The 14,652-nt window shown below is 40.5% G+C and overlaps 1 pseudogene; it reads left to right on the top strand.

Annotated features, from left to right (window-relative positions):
• Positions 1-10,211: 10,211 nt before the first annotated feature.
• On the top strand, positions 10,212-10,734 carry LOC112319954 (large ribosomal subunit protein uL5-like; annotated as a pseudogene).
• Positions 10,735-14,652: the final 3,918 nt, after the last annotated feature.

The raw sequence follows: 14,652 nt of genomic DNA, 5'->3' as shown, positions 1-14,652 counted from the left end.
CGCACAATCAAAAGAAGGACAACAACAATTTAAAAACAAAAAACAACCAGAACTGACAGAAAATCAAACCACACGGAAGTCCGACAACCAAGGAGATAAAGAAGAAACATTAATCCAGACCAGTAGGAGGGGCGCAGATGGGCAGCTAGGGTGGACAGGACTTGCGGCAACGTGGCCGGAGCCAGAGATGGGCGGATTGTGAGATGGTGGATTGTGAGATGAACAGGGCAGGCAGTGCGACCGCTAGCAGACCCCTCGGCCCCACTTTCGCGCACGCATAGATAAACCGGGAGGAATGGCGGGGGAGTAAAACAGACTGTGCAACCCAGGGCTCCAGCTCAGGGAAATAAAACCTCAAATCTCTGATTGAAAACACCCATAGGGGTTGAGGCGGCAGCAGGAGAAACTCCCAGCCTCACAGGAGAGTTTGTTGGAGAGATTCACAGGGGCCTAGAGCATGCATAAGCCCACCCACTTGGGAATCAGCACCAGAGGGGCCCAGTTTGATTGTGGGTAGTGGAGGGAGTGACTGAAATCCAGCAGAGAGTGGAGCAAGCGCCATTGCTCCCTCTCGGCCCCTCCCCCACATACAGCATCACAGTGCAGCGACCAGCATTATCCCACCCCAGTGAATACCTAAGGCTCCTCCCGTTTACATAACAGGCATGCCAAGACAAAAAAAAAATGGCCCAAATGAAAGAACAGATCAAAGCTCCAGAAAAAATACAATTATTAAGTGACAAAGACATAGCCAACCTATCAGATGCACAGTTCAAAAACACTGGTAATCAGGAAGCTCACAGCATTGGTTGAATTTGGTCACAAATTAGATGAAAAAATGAAGGCTATGCTAAGAGAAACAAAGGAAAATGTACAGGGAACCAATAGTGATGCGAAGGAAACTGGGACTCAAATCAATGATTTGGAACAAAAGGAAGAAATAAACATCCAACCAGAAAATAATGAAGCAACAAGAATTCAGAAAAATGAGGAGAGGCTTAGGGACCTCCAGGACATCTTTAAATGTTCCAACATCCAAATTATAAGGTTGCCAGAAGGAGAAGAGGAAGAACCAACAATTGAAAACTTATTTGAACAAATAATGAAGGAGAACTTCCCCAACCTGGCACAGGAAATAGACTTCCAGGAAGTCCAGGAAGCTCAGAGAGTCCCAAAGAAGCTGGTCCCAAGGAGGAACACACCAAGGCACATCATAATTACATTACCTAAGGTTAAACAGAGGGAGAGAATCTTAGAAGCAGCAAGAGAAAAGGACACAGTTACCTACAAAGGAGTTCCCATAAGACTGTCAGCTGCTTTCTCAAAAGAGACCTTACAGGCAAGAAGGGGCTGGAAAGAAGTATTCAAAGTCATGAAAGGCAAGGACCTACATCCAAGATTGCTCTCTCCAGCAAAGCTATCATTTAGAATGGAAGGGCAGATAACATGCTTCTCAGATAAGGTCAAGTTCAAGGAGTTCATCATCACCAAGCCCTTGTTATATGAAATGTTAAAGAGATTTATCTAAGAAATAGAAGATCAAAAATATGAACAGTAAAAATGACAGCAAACTCAGTTATTAACAACCACACCTAAAACAAAAACAAAAGCAAACTAAGCAAACAACTAGAACAGGAACAGAACCACAGAAATGGAGATCACATGAAGGGTTATCAGTACGGGAGTGGGAGGGGGAGAGAGGGGGGAAAGGTACAGAGAATAAGTAGCATAAATGGTAGGTAGAAAATAGACAGGGGGAGGGTAAGAATAGTATAGGAAATGTAGAAGCCAAAGAACTTATATGCATGACCCATGGACATGAACTAAAGGGGGGGAATGTGGGAGGGAGGGGGTGGGCAGGATGAAGTGGAGTGAAGGTGGGGAAATGGGACAACTGTAATAGCATAATCAATAAATATTTTTTAAAAAAGAATAAATTTGAAATAAACACAGTTTCAGATTAAATAAGTTGATTATATAACAAAATGAAAAAGTTATAACAAAATAGGCAAAGATTTCTTAAAAGGACACCAAAAACACTAAAGATAAAATAAAATAATAAACTGGATATCATCAAAATTAATAGTCTCCACTCTTCAAAATACATCATTAAAAGAAAGAAAAAGCAAGGAGAAAGCAAAGATCGTGGCCTAGGTAAGAAAGGCTCGCCTCCTCCCACAACCACATCAAAATTACAACTAAACTACAGAACAACCATTATTCAGAACCACCAGAAATCAAGCTGAATGAAGTCCTACCACCATGGAATTAAAGAAGAAAACTGCATCATGACTGGTAAAAGGGGTTGCGATGCAGATGATCCCACATCCATGTGTGGCAGATCAAAGTCAGGAGGGATATCTAAGGAGCAAGTCATCCCAGCCCCACAACAGGCCCCCAAGCCCAGGGTTCCAGTGCCAGGAAGACAAGTCCCCATAACTTCTGCCTATAAAAACCAGCGGGGATTGAGGTTGTGGAAGACAGACACTGCTGGATTTCCAGAAAGTTCCTCTTTAATTCCAGGCAGTTCCTCTTTAAGGGCCTTTGCATGGACTTACTTAAATTCACTCTCTCTGAGCTCCAACATCGGGGCAGTTGCTCAAAAGGCACCAAAGGCATACAGGGAGAACTTTAGTGTCTAGTCTCAGAGCAAGTGCTTGGGGACATCTTTCTCCCAGACAGAATGCTAGCAGAGGCTATTGTTCCTTTTCTGAGCCCTCCTGATACAGAGCCACAGAGCTGCCAGGTGAGCACCATATTTGAGACTCCATGAGCCTGGCTCACACAGTTTGATCCACCCTGGTGATTCCTTGAGGTCCTGGCCCACCCAACTTTCAGGCTCACCCAAGCTGTTTCCAGTGGCTTTTCCATACAAATGGCTTATCTTGGATCATGCTTCAGATTCTCCTAAATCCTCTCAAACAAGCAGAATCTGGCCTCAGCAAACCCTGTACCTCTTGCTAAGTGGCCCCAGGTAGCAGCTAGTTGATTCACAGCTTGGCCTCACTGGGGCACCCCCAAGCCCAGCACAAGTAGCAGCCATCAGCAGATCACTTTGTAGCTTATGCCAGGTGGCCCAAGACAGAACACAGGCAGTGGCTGACTTTGGCCTGCAGCTCCCAAGAAGCCCCAGAGCCTGTGCACCCAGTAGACAGCTACAGACCACGTCAGAGCGCTACCACCCAACCACCTCCACAAGGGATACCTTCAAGGGGTGGACTCAAGGGCACCAGATCCCTGATGAAGTAAGTCCTGCTGTGTGTAATGAGCCCCTGCACAGCTGTTCCTCCATAGGTCAGAGATGGGTGGTCAGTGGTCACAGCCATTCCTTGCAGCCAATCAACCTAGGTAAATCCCTCCCATTGACCTGCCAACAGTATTCAAGGCTCAACTACAAGAGATGGGGGTACATAGCCCACACAGTGGTTGCACCTTGAGTACCCAGCTTTGGTGATAGGACAGGCTGTGCCACTGGGCCCTAGAGGACACCTACTACACTCAGCCACTCGACTAAGTCTGGGAGGCATAGCACAAACACAGGGAGGTTGCCAAAGTGAGGAGACAAAGAAACATGTACCAAATGAAAGAACAGAACAAAACTCTAGATAAAGAACTAAACAAAATGGAGACAAGCAAGCTACTAGACGCAAAGTTCAAAAGACTGGTTATAAGGAGTTCAGTGAACTTAGAGGAAGAACAGATGAACTCCGAACTTCAACAGCATAAAAAAGGACATGGAAACCATAAAAAAGAATCACTCATAAATGAAGGATACACTAACAGAAATGAAGAAAAATTTGCAGGGAATCAGCAGTAGAGTGGATGAAGCCGAGAATCAAATCAGCAACTTGGAATATAATAAAGCAAAAAACAACCAATCAGAACAGAAAGAAGAAGAAAAAATCCAAAAAGATGAGGACAGTATAAGGAGTCTCTGGGACAACTTCAAGTATAACAACATTTGCATCATAGTTGTGCCAGAAGAAGAGAGAGAGCAAGAAATTGAAAACAGTTTTGAAAAAATAATTACAGAAACTTTCCCTAATTTGGTGAAGGAAATAGACATACAAGTCCAGGAAGCTTAGAGACCCCCAAACAAGATGAACCCAAAGAGGCCCACACCAAGACACATCATAATTAAAATGCCAAAGGTTAAAGATAAAGAGAGAATCTTAAAAGCAGCAAAAGAAAAGAAGTTGGTTACCTACAGGGGAATTCTCATAAGACTGCCAGAAGATTTCTCAAAAGAAACTTTGCAGGCCAGAAGGGATTGGCAAGAAATAGTCAAAGTCATGGAAAACAGGGACCTACAGACAAGATTGCTCTACCCAGCAAAGATATCACTTAGAATTGAGGGCAGATAAAGAGCTTTCCAGACAAGAATAAACTAAAGGAGTTCATCATCACCAAACCATTATTATATGAAATGTTAAAAGGGACTTATTTAAGAAAAAGATTCAAACTATGAACAATAAAATGGCAATAAATATATATCTATCAACAATTGAATATAAAATATAAAATAAACAAGCAAATGGAATCATAGATACAGAGAACGTTTTGATGGTTGCCAGATGAGATGGGGTTCAGGGGGATAAGCAAAAAAGGTGAAGGGATGAAGAAGTACAAATTGGTAGTTACAGAATAGTCATGGGAATATGAAGTACAGCATAAGAAATAGAGTAGCCAAAGAACATATATGCAGGACCCACGGACATGGATAACAGTGTGGGGATTGCCTGAGGGGAGGGCGCTGTGTGGAGGGGGGCAATGGAACAAAAACTGGGACAACTGCAATAGCATAATCAATAAAATATAATTTTTTAAAAAAGAAAGAAAAAGCAAGCTACAGACTGGGAGAAAAATCTCATAGCACACATATCTGACAAAGGACTTGTATCCAGAAGATACATGAAAAATATCTTACATATCAATAATAAAAAGACAACCCAATTGAAAACAAATGAGCAAAAGACTTAAATAGTAGGCCACTCCAGATTGGTAGGTAGCAGATTTAATGTTTAAACATTTTTTCATTATTCCACAGTCCCCGAGGCCCCACACATGTGCCTCCAAGAGCATATCTGGCAATTCTCCTGTTCGGTCTCCAATTTTTTTCACATATTTAGGGAACTTACAAGGCTTATATCATGTGCTAAAAGACAAGATCTCCTCACCCATTTCAGAATCTTAAAAGTTTATATTGAGGCCTTCACTGGGTTCAGTTACGTATGTGTCCGGATGGCCTAAACAACTCTCTCAAGGCTGTGTCTTTGAATGGGCTCCAGCTGTAGGAACAGAGAGTGGAGCACACACTCCAAAGACAGGCAAAGGGGTAAGGAGCCTCCGATACCCAGGTCCAGCTCACAGGTCAAAGGTGGTCACATCCTTCTGACAACTTCCTCCAAAAGAGACATTTTGCAAAGAAGACATGAGTAACCAATGAGCCATGAATAGGTGCTTAATGAGATACCACTACTCCTCTCATCAGAACGGTCAAACTTTAAAATATCAAATAGGATATGGAACAGAACTCTAATACATTGCTGGAAAGAGCGTAAAATGCAAATACCTTTTGAAAAACTGCTTAGTGGCTTCTTAAAAAGTTAAGAAAAAGCTACTCCTTTTTCAAGTTTTCCTATAATGGAGGAGAGAAATAAGTCCTCTAGAGAAGGATATAGGATAAAGCTTTTTATCTTAAAATGGGTAATATAGCCAATGTATATGCTGGTAGGAATGTTCTAGTAGATAGGGGACACCTGATGATGCAGAAAAGGGAAAAACTGTTGGAGCAAGGTGCTTGAGAAGGCAAAGGAAGATGGCATCCAAAGTAACAGCAGGGAAAGGCAAAGTATACCCAGTGGGACACAGCCATTGTGTAGATGTGCTGATGGGAAGTATGCAGGTTCTCTTTGATCATTGAATGTGAGAGTGAGGAAGAAGGTAGAGGAAGTTTCAAGGGTTAAAGAGTCATCTAGGAGAAATCCATTGCCCTCTTCCCATGTTAAGGGCCTGCTGCTCTCAGTACACTGTCTAATGAGAAGTATTCCTAAGGTGTTTATACATTAGACTTAATGTAGATACTTACTCTTCACCACAAGATAGCAGAAGTGATGAACATTCCTTACACAAAGTAATTACACTGTACTCCCAATTTGCTCTGTTCTCAACTGCATAATTTAGGAGCTACTTATACTAAAATTATCCTTGTATACATCAAGCCCATAAGTTTAAGAAGCTAGTCTCTTTTATGGAAACGATCTAATAATCTATAAGAAGGAAATCATGTTCCAACTTCCCTATAAAGTATGTTAAGAGCAGAACTATGCTTTAATGCCAAGTACATCTTTAATATCACATTTTAAAATGCATTGTGTTCACATAAACAACAAGATAACAGCCTGGAAATTCAGGAACAGATAACGCAGCTTTCAAGCATCCATCATGAAGGTTCATTTCCTCCATGCCAGCCCTGTCTCTACAGCCCATTCATACACGATGTGTGAACAGCTTCCACAAATGTGATGCTTCTGAGTAGATTTTCCTCACCCTGGTTGGTGTTGGGGTCAGGGGACCAAGACACTAAGAGTCAAGCAACTATGTGACTCAGCTTCCCACCCCTACCATATACACACTCAGATTGTAAGTAAGTATACCTGCAGACAGAAACTTCACTAGACCAAGAACCAAGACCCCAGAACTCTGAGGATCCTGTCCCTCACCCCAACTATACACATACAGACACTAGGATTATGTTAAATATACCTGGAGATGTTGGGGTTCAAGGGCAACTATACTGGAGCAACAGCCAGCACTCCTAAGGGCTCATCCCAGTCCTGCCATTAAGGAGAAGTGGGCTTGATAAACTACAGTTGACATTGTCTTGACCAGACTGTGATGTGAACTTTAGCTCTGTTTCTAACTAGCTCCCTAGGTCAGTCTCCTTGACCTAGAATATCTTTGGACCTAGAATATTAATTTCTACTCTGCAGGGGTGCTGGGACACAACAGAGATTCAGTGAACGTAATTATTATCATTACTTTATCTCTCTATACCTGTTTCGTAACCTTTACAAATACAGTGGCTCCTAATACGTGCTCCCCTTACTCTGAAGGGCTGCTGAGAGGATCCAGTGAAATCACATAGATGAAGTATGGGCACACTACAAGATGTTCACCAAAACAAAAAATTGTCACTGTCACGGAGGCTGAAGGAGAGATGAAATGGTGGGAGTGATATGATCATTTGTTGAACACAAATAAAATGTTTCTATTTTGGAGAAGTACACTTTGTCAACAGAGAGCCTGGATTAAAAAGAGAGAGAGAGCACTAACTAAAAAGTGGCCTATTGTGAGAGGAAGGCCAGAGAAAGCCTGCCTTAGCACATGTTGAAAATTAAGGCATAAATTCATATATGCAGTCTATTCTTCCTACAGCCTCCAAAGAATAATCTGCTAAGGTTGCCTTAGCCAAAAGTGGTGTTTCCCAAAGTATGGCCCTAAGGACCACCTTCTTTTAACACCCTAATGAGATGTTTAAAAATACAGATTTTTAAACATCTGTATTTATTTAAGGTCTCAGGGTAAGCCTGAGACCTTACCCCAAGGATTCTGACCTTTAGATCTGGATTTAAAGCCAGAAATCTATATTTTAATAAATCTCCCAGGTGATTCTGATATCACCAAATATTGAGGACCACTAAAGCAGCCAGCCTGGCTCAATGGGCAGCCCACTCTGGGTTCCTGCTTACTCTGAGGACACCTAATGCTGAGCTCAACCCCAGCACTCCACAGGCTGTTGTCTGCCGTGGCCTGGGTCTCCATTCACAGTCTGTAGTTCTGAAAATGGAGAGCTCACTTTATGGGAATATAATTATTATTAAATGATTACACCTTGCCCTGGCTGGTGTGGCCCAGTGGGCTGAGCACTGGCCTGCAAACCGAAAGGTTGCCAGTTCGACTTCAGGTGAGAGCACATGCCTGCATTGTGGGCTGGTCCTCGATTGGGGATGTGCAAGAGGCAGCCAGTCGAAGGTTCTCTCACACATTGATGTTCCTCTCCCTCCCTTCCCCTTTCTCTAAAACAGGAATAAATAAAATATTTTTTTTAAATGATTACACCTTGAGCAGGAAGGTTGAATACCCAGATACAAAACACTGCTAGAATCGGAGGAATGCGAGAAACTCCACACATCTGCGTTTTTGGTCAGAGAGAGCGAAGTTTACAGTGTGTATCAATGTTTTAAAAATGTGCAAACCTTTTGAGCCAGCAATGTGACTTCAAGAAAACTATCCTTAGAAAATACAGAAATGTGCACAAGGATATATGTACAAAGATATTCACTCCACCCTATATATAATAGAAAATAATTTAAACCAATCATCCAAAAATTATAAACTTCCTAGAAAAACAATAGAACCATGTTCTAAAAAATATTTACTGATAAGGAAAAAAGGTTCATAATACATTGCTAAGTATTTACCTGGTAACATTATAGCATTATCATATATAGCAAATATTATATATATATGTGTATATATATAATACAAACACATATTCATCAAACATGGGAAGGAGATGAAAGGATACTGATTAAACTATTGAGTTTTCCGTTACCCCCACTCTCATTGCTGACAAAATCCAACAATGGATTCTAACACTAGTGGGCAAAAGTTTAAAGAAAAACAAGATTTGCATTGTCTCAAAGATATTTAATACAAGGGGAAAGATGGCAACATGACTGTAGAGAACCCCAGCAGACAGCACCATAACCAAGCTATCGATATCAATAAAGCTCATTAAGGCATATTGAGATCATGAACCCTTGGATATGATGCACTGAGAAAATCACATTTCTGTGCTAGTCATGCCAACAGTACATACTTCATTGAAATCATGCAGGAACAGCTAACAAACTCAAATCATTATATTCTACAAAATAACTAGTCAGTATTCATCAAAAATGTCAAGGCTGTGAAAGACCGGGGAACTGTCACAGATCGGAAGAGATTAAGGAGACATGATGATTAAATCATTGTTCAATCCTAGATAGGATTCTGAAACAGAAAAAGGACTCTGGTGGAAACTAAACTAATTATTTGAAATTCAAATAAAGTCTGTAGTTTAGTTAGTAGTCCCAGTGTCATTGTCCTGGTTTTTGATAATTTCACTAAGTTACATAAAATGTTAACAGTAAGACCTTGACCGGTGTGGCTCAGTTGGTTGGGCATCATCTCACAAAGCAAAAGATCACAGGTTTGATTCCCAGTCTGAGCACATGCCTGGGTTGCAGGTTCTGTCCCCAGTAACTAGAGGCAACCAATTGATGTTTCTCTCTCACATTAATATTTCTCTCCCTCTCTTTCTCCTCCCTTCCCCTCTAGAAATAAATATGATTTTTTTTCATGTTTACATTAAGGAAAACTGAATGAAGGATATACAGGAACTCTGTGCTGTTGTATGAGTCTTCTATTGCTGCATTAGTTACCACAAATTTCACAGCTTTTTTATTATCTGTATTAACTGTACTATCTCACAGTTATATAGGTCATAAATCTGGCATGGCATGGCACGGCACGGCTGGGGTCTCTGCTCAGGGTCTCACCAGGCTAAAATCAAAGTATCCAGGGAGGCTATGGTTCTTATCTGGGACTCAGGTTCTTACAGTTATAGGATGTTCCATTTCCTTGCTGGCTGTCAGCCAGGGAACACCCTTAGTCCCTCTGGTGTTTGAACTTGGCCCCCTCCATCTCACAGCCAGTAAAAGCATGTTGAGTCCTCATGCTTTGAATCTCTCTGACTTCATCAAGAGAAAGTACTCCACTTTTAAAGGCTCATGTGATTAGATTGGACCTGCCTGAATATTCGAGGCTATTTCTCTATTTTAAGGTTTGTAAACTCAAATACATCTGCAAAGTCTCCTTTACCATATTATATAGTATATTCAGAAGCTTCTGAGATTAGGGCATGAATATCTTTGGGGACCAATGTTTCCTACCACAACTATATTTGGAAATTATTTTTAAGGTTAAAATTATCTCAAAATTTTAAATTTCAAAAGAGTGATTATCTCTTGGTGTTAATGTTTGGAAGGATTTATTTTTTACTTTTTTGTAAGTCTTCTACATTGAGTATATAATATTTCTACAGTCATAAGTGGGATTTGTCTGTTGTCTTAAGAATATGTACATGGCTCTTCCTGTTTCTCATCATGGCACAAGATCAAGGTGAAAAGGAAAACCCCATGCAAAAACTTCGCATCAGCAAGCTCTGCCTCAACATCTGTGTTGGGGAAAGTGGAGACAGACTGACCTGGGCAGCCAAGGTCCTAGAGCGGCGGACAGGCCAGACCCGTGTTCTCCAAAGGCAGATACGCCATCAGATCCTATGTCATTGGGAGAAATGAATAGACTGCCATCACTGCACAGTCCACGGGGCAAAGAAATATTGGAGACAAGTCTAAAGGTGCGAGAGTACAAGTTACAAAAAAATAACTTTTCAGATACTGGAATCTTTGGTTTGGGTTCAGAAACACATCAATCTGGGGGTCAAATATGACCCAAGCACTGGTATTTACAGCCTGGATTTCCATGCAGTGCTGGGTGGGCCAGGTTTCAGCATCGCAGACAAGAAACGCAGGACAGGGTGTTCTGAGGCCAAACAGAATCAGCAAAAAGGAGGCCATGCGCTGGTTCCCGCAGAAGTATGATGGGATCATCCTTCCTGGCAAGTAAATTCCCATCTCCATCTAAAAGTCCAATGAAATGTTTTCAGTGAAATATAAAAAAAGAAAAGAACATGTATATGCTTTTCTTTAAATACATTTTATTGATTATGTTATTACAGTTGTCCCTTTTTTTTTCTCCACTTTATTCCCCTCCTCCTTCCACCACTCCTCCCACCAGCATTCCCCTACCTTAGTTCGTGTCCATGGGTCATACATATAAGTTCTTTGGCTTCTCCATTTCCCATACTATTCTTAACCTCCCCCTGTCTATTTTGTACCTACCATTTATGCTTCTTATTCCCTGTACCTTTCCCCCATTCCCAGCCCCCCTGCTGATAACCCTTCCTGAGATCTCCATTTCTGTGATTCTGCTCCTGTTCTAGTTGTTTGCTTAGTTCGTTTTTGTTTTTGTTTTAGGTTCATCTGTTGATAGTTGTGAGTTTGTTGTCATTTTCCTGTTCATATTTTTTATCATCTTCTTTTTCTTAGATAAATCCCTTTAACATTTCATATGATAAGGGCTTGGTAATGGTGAACTCCTTTAACTTGACCTTATCTGGGAAGCACTTTATCTGCCCTTCCATTCTAAATGATAGCTTCGCCAGATAGGGTCATCTTGGATGTAGATCCTTGCCCTTCATGATTTTGAATACTTATTTCCAGCCCCTTCTTGCCTATAAGTTTTCTCTTGAGAAATCAGCTGATAGTTTAATGGGAACTCCTTTGTAGGTAACTGTCTCCTTTTCTCTTGCTGCTGTTAAGATTCTCTCCTTATATTTAATCTTGAGTAATGTCATTATGATGTGCCTTGGTGTGTGCTTCCTTGGGTTTAACTTCTTTGGGACTCTCTGAGCTTCCTGGACTTTCTGGAAGTCTATTTCCTTTGCCAGATTGGGGAAGTTCTCCTTCATTATGTTTTCAAATAAGTTTTCAATTTCTTGCCCTTCCTCTTCTCCTTTCTGGCACTCCTATAATTCGGATGTTAGAATATTTAAAAATGTCCTGGAGGTTCCTAAGCCTCTCCTCATTTTTCTGAATTCTTATTTCTTTATTCTGTTCTGGTTGAATATTTATTTCTTCCTTCTGGTCCAAACCATTGATTTGAGTCCTGGTTTCCTTTTCCTCACTGTTGCTTCCCTGTACATTTTCCTTTATTTGCTTTGCATAGCCTTCACTTTTTCTTCTGTTTTGCAACCACACTCAACCATTTTTGTGAGCACCCTGATTACAGTGTTTTGAACTGTGCATCTGATAGGTTGGCTACCTCTTCATCACTTAGTTCTATTTTTGGAGTTTTGATCTTTTCTTTCATTTGGGCCATATTTCTTTGTCTTGGCACACTAGTTATGTTGTAAGAGGCAGAGCCTTAGGCATTCGGCAGGGCAGGGCAACCCACATCACTGCCTTGTGGCACCGTATGTGGGGGAGGGGTCAGCGAGGGAACAATGCCACTTGCTCGGCTCTCAACCATCTTTCAGTCACTGTCTCCACTACCCACAAGCAAATTGGGCCCCTCTGGTGCTGATTCAATTGTGGGACCACCCGGTCCACTAGCTGCCACTTGCCACATATCCTGGCTGCCTGTTTCCACCCCTCCTACCACCTGAATGAATGTTTCTTCTTTAAGTCCTTGGTTGTTGGACTTCCACACAGTTCAATTTTCTGGCAGTTCCAGTTATTTTTTGTTTTTAAATTTGTTGTTGTCCTTTTGGTTGTGCTAGGAGACAAAGTGTATCTGCCTATGCTTCCATTTGGTCAGACATCCTTATATGCTTAAATAATGCTGTGTGAAGTCAGACTGCCTAAGAAAACTCTGCTGACTTCTTCACAACCAGTGTTTCAACAACTGGAAACAGAAATGCTGCCCACCTGTAAATGATCAAACTCTATTCTTTTTCTCAGGCAAACACTGCTTAGAATTCAAACAGAACTCTAACTTTTCCTGTCAAAGGAGTCATTTGTCACTTCATGTCAAGGTCTTACCCATCACAGAGATCCTCCAACATATTTTCTCAAGATAACTTGTCACTCGAGAAGTTAAAGGCACTTGAATTGCTTTTAGTAATAAGTCAAAATGTTTTAACAGGTTGTTATAATCAGGCCTAAAAATGTCATTTTCACTGAGCACTGGATCAATTTAGATGTTGTTATTCATTGAATAATAACAGTATCAAGCTGTCTTTCTAAAACTCCAACACAGAGTAATGAGACCAATTACTGGGTAAACTCAGCCCTCGGGAGGCCAGGAGGGCGAATATTCTTGGCAGCTATCCAGTGTGGAGAGTCTGGAGGAACTGCAGATGTTGTTCGGAGGCTGCTGACAACGCAGGGCTCAGCCAGGAGGCACAAAGCATGAGGGGGAGGATGGATTTAAAGTATTTGCCAAATACTAAGCAATTTCAAACCCTTTAATAATTCTGTGAGGCATTAACTGTTAGTCATTCAATAAATAGCTATTGAGCATTGTTTCAGAGCTAGAGAGACAGTAGTACAGAGGTTGCAGCCTAGTGGGAGAAGCAGATATTAAACTAATAACCATTCAAATAATTGCAAAACCATGACAAATGTTCCAAAGGAAAAGTACAGAGTTCAACAAAAATATTAGTCTGGAGGGTCAGGAAAAAGGATGCTCTGAAAATGCAAAAAAAAAAAAATTTAATTAAACATTTTATTTTGAGGTAATTGTGTATTTATTACATGCAGTTATAAAAATGATAGAGATCTTTTTTAACATTCAGTTTTGAAGGTTCTTCACATTTTGTAAATATCAGTGCTTTGTTGGGTATGTGTTTTGCAAATATTTTCTCCCAGTCTATAACTTGTCTTCTTATTCTCTTTACATGGGCACTAGCAGAGTGAATGTTTTTAATTTTCATGAAGTCCAATTTATCATTTTTCCTTCTATGGATCATGCTTTTGGTATCAAGTCTAGAAACTCTGCCTAGTTCTAGGTCTTAAAGGTTTTTCTCCAGTGGCTTTTCCCTAAAAGCTTTGTGGTTTCTCATTTTACATTATAGGATGAGTTTCATTTTCTGCCTATGAATGTTCTTTTGCTTCAACTCTGTTGAAAAGCTGTGCTTCCTGCTTTGAATCATTTTTGCACTTCTGTCAGAAATAAGTTGGGTATATATTTGTCTGGTTCTATTTATGGGTCATTTATTCTGTTCCTGTCTTGAATACTGTAGATATATAGTAGGCCTTAATATTGGGTTGGGGTGATTCTTTTATTATTTTTTAAAAATTGTTTTAGAGGCCCTAGTCCAGTAGTTCAGTTGGTTAGAGTGCCGTCCTGTACACCAAAACATTGCTGGTTCAATTCTTGGTCATGGCACATACCTAGGTTGCAGTTTCAACCCCTGGTTGGGACACATACTGGAAGCAACTGATCAATGTTTCTCTTTCACACTGATGTTTTTCTCTCCCTTCCTCTCTTTCCAAAATCAATAAAAATATCCTCAGGTGAGGATTTTTTTAATTTAAAAATTTTAAAAATTGTTTTAGCGATTTTACAGTCTGTGGCTTTCCACATAAATTTTAGAATAAGAATAGATGCATCTATAAAATACCTTGCTGGGATTGTATAGGAATTACATTAACCCTATAGATCAATTTATGGAGAATAGATATCTCTACTATGTTCCAATCTATGAACACAGTATGTCTCTTCATTTGTTTAGGTCTTCTTTGATTTACCTTATCAACATTTTGCAATTTTCAGTATACAGATCCCGTACATGTTTTATTAAGTTTATATCTAAGCATTTCATTTTCTTTGGAGCAACTGTAAATATAATTGTGCTTTTAATTTTGGCTCCCACATTGTTAGTATATAGAAATGCAATTGATGTTTCTGTATTGATCTTGTGATCTTCCTGAACTTATTTGTTAGTTCTAGAAGGGCTTTTTTGTAGATTTCTTGAGATGA

Source organism: Desmodus rotundus, chromosome 12, assembly GCF_022682495.2.
Source record: "Desmodus rotundus isolate HL8 chromosome 12, HLdesRot8A.1, whole genome shotgun sequence".
Lineage (NCBI taxonomy): Eukaryota > Metazoa > Chordata > Mammalia > Chiroptera > Phyllostomidae > Desmodus > Desmodus rotundus.
Note: the sequence above shows the minus strand (reverse complement) of the source record. Positions and strands in the feature narration are given on the sequence as shown.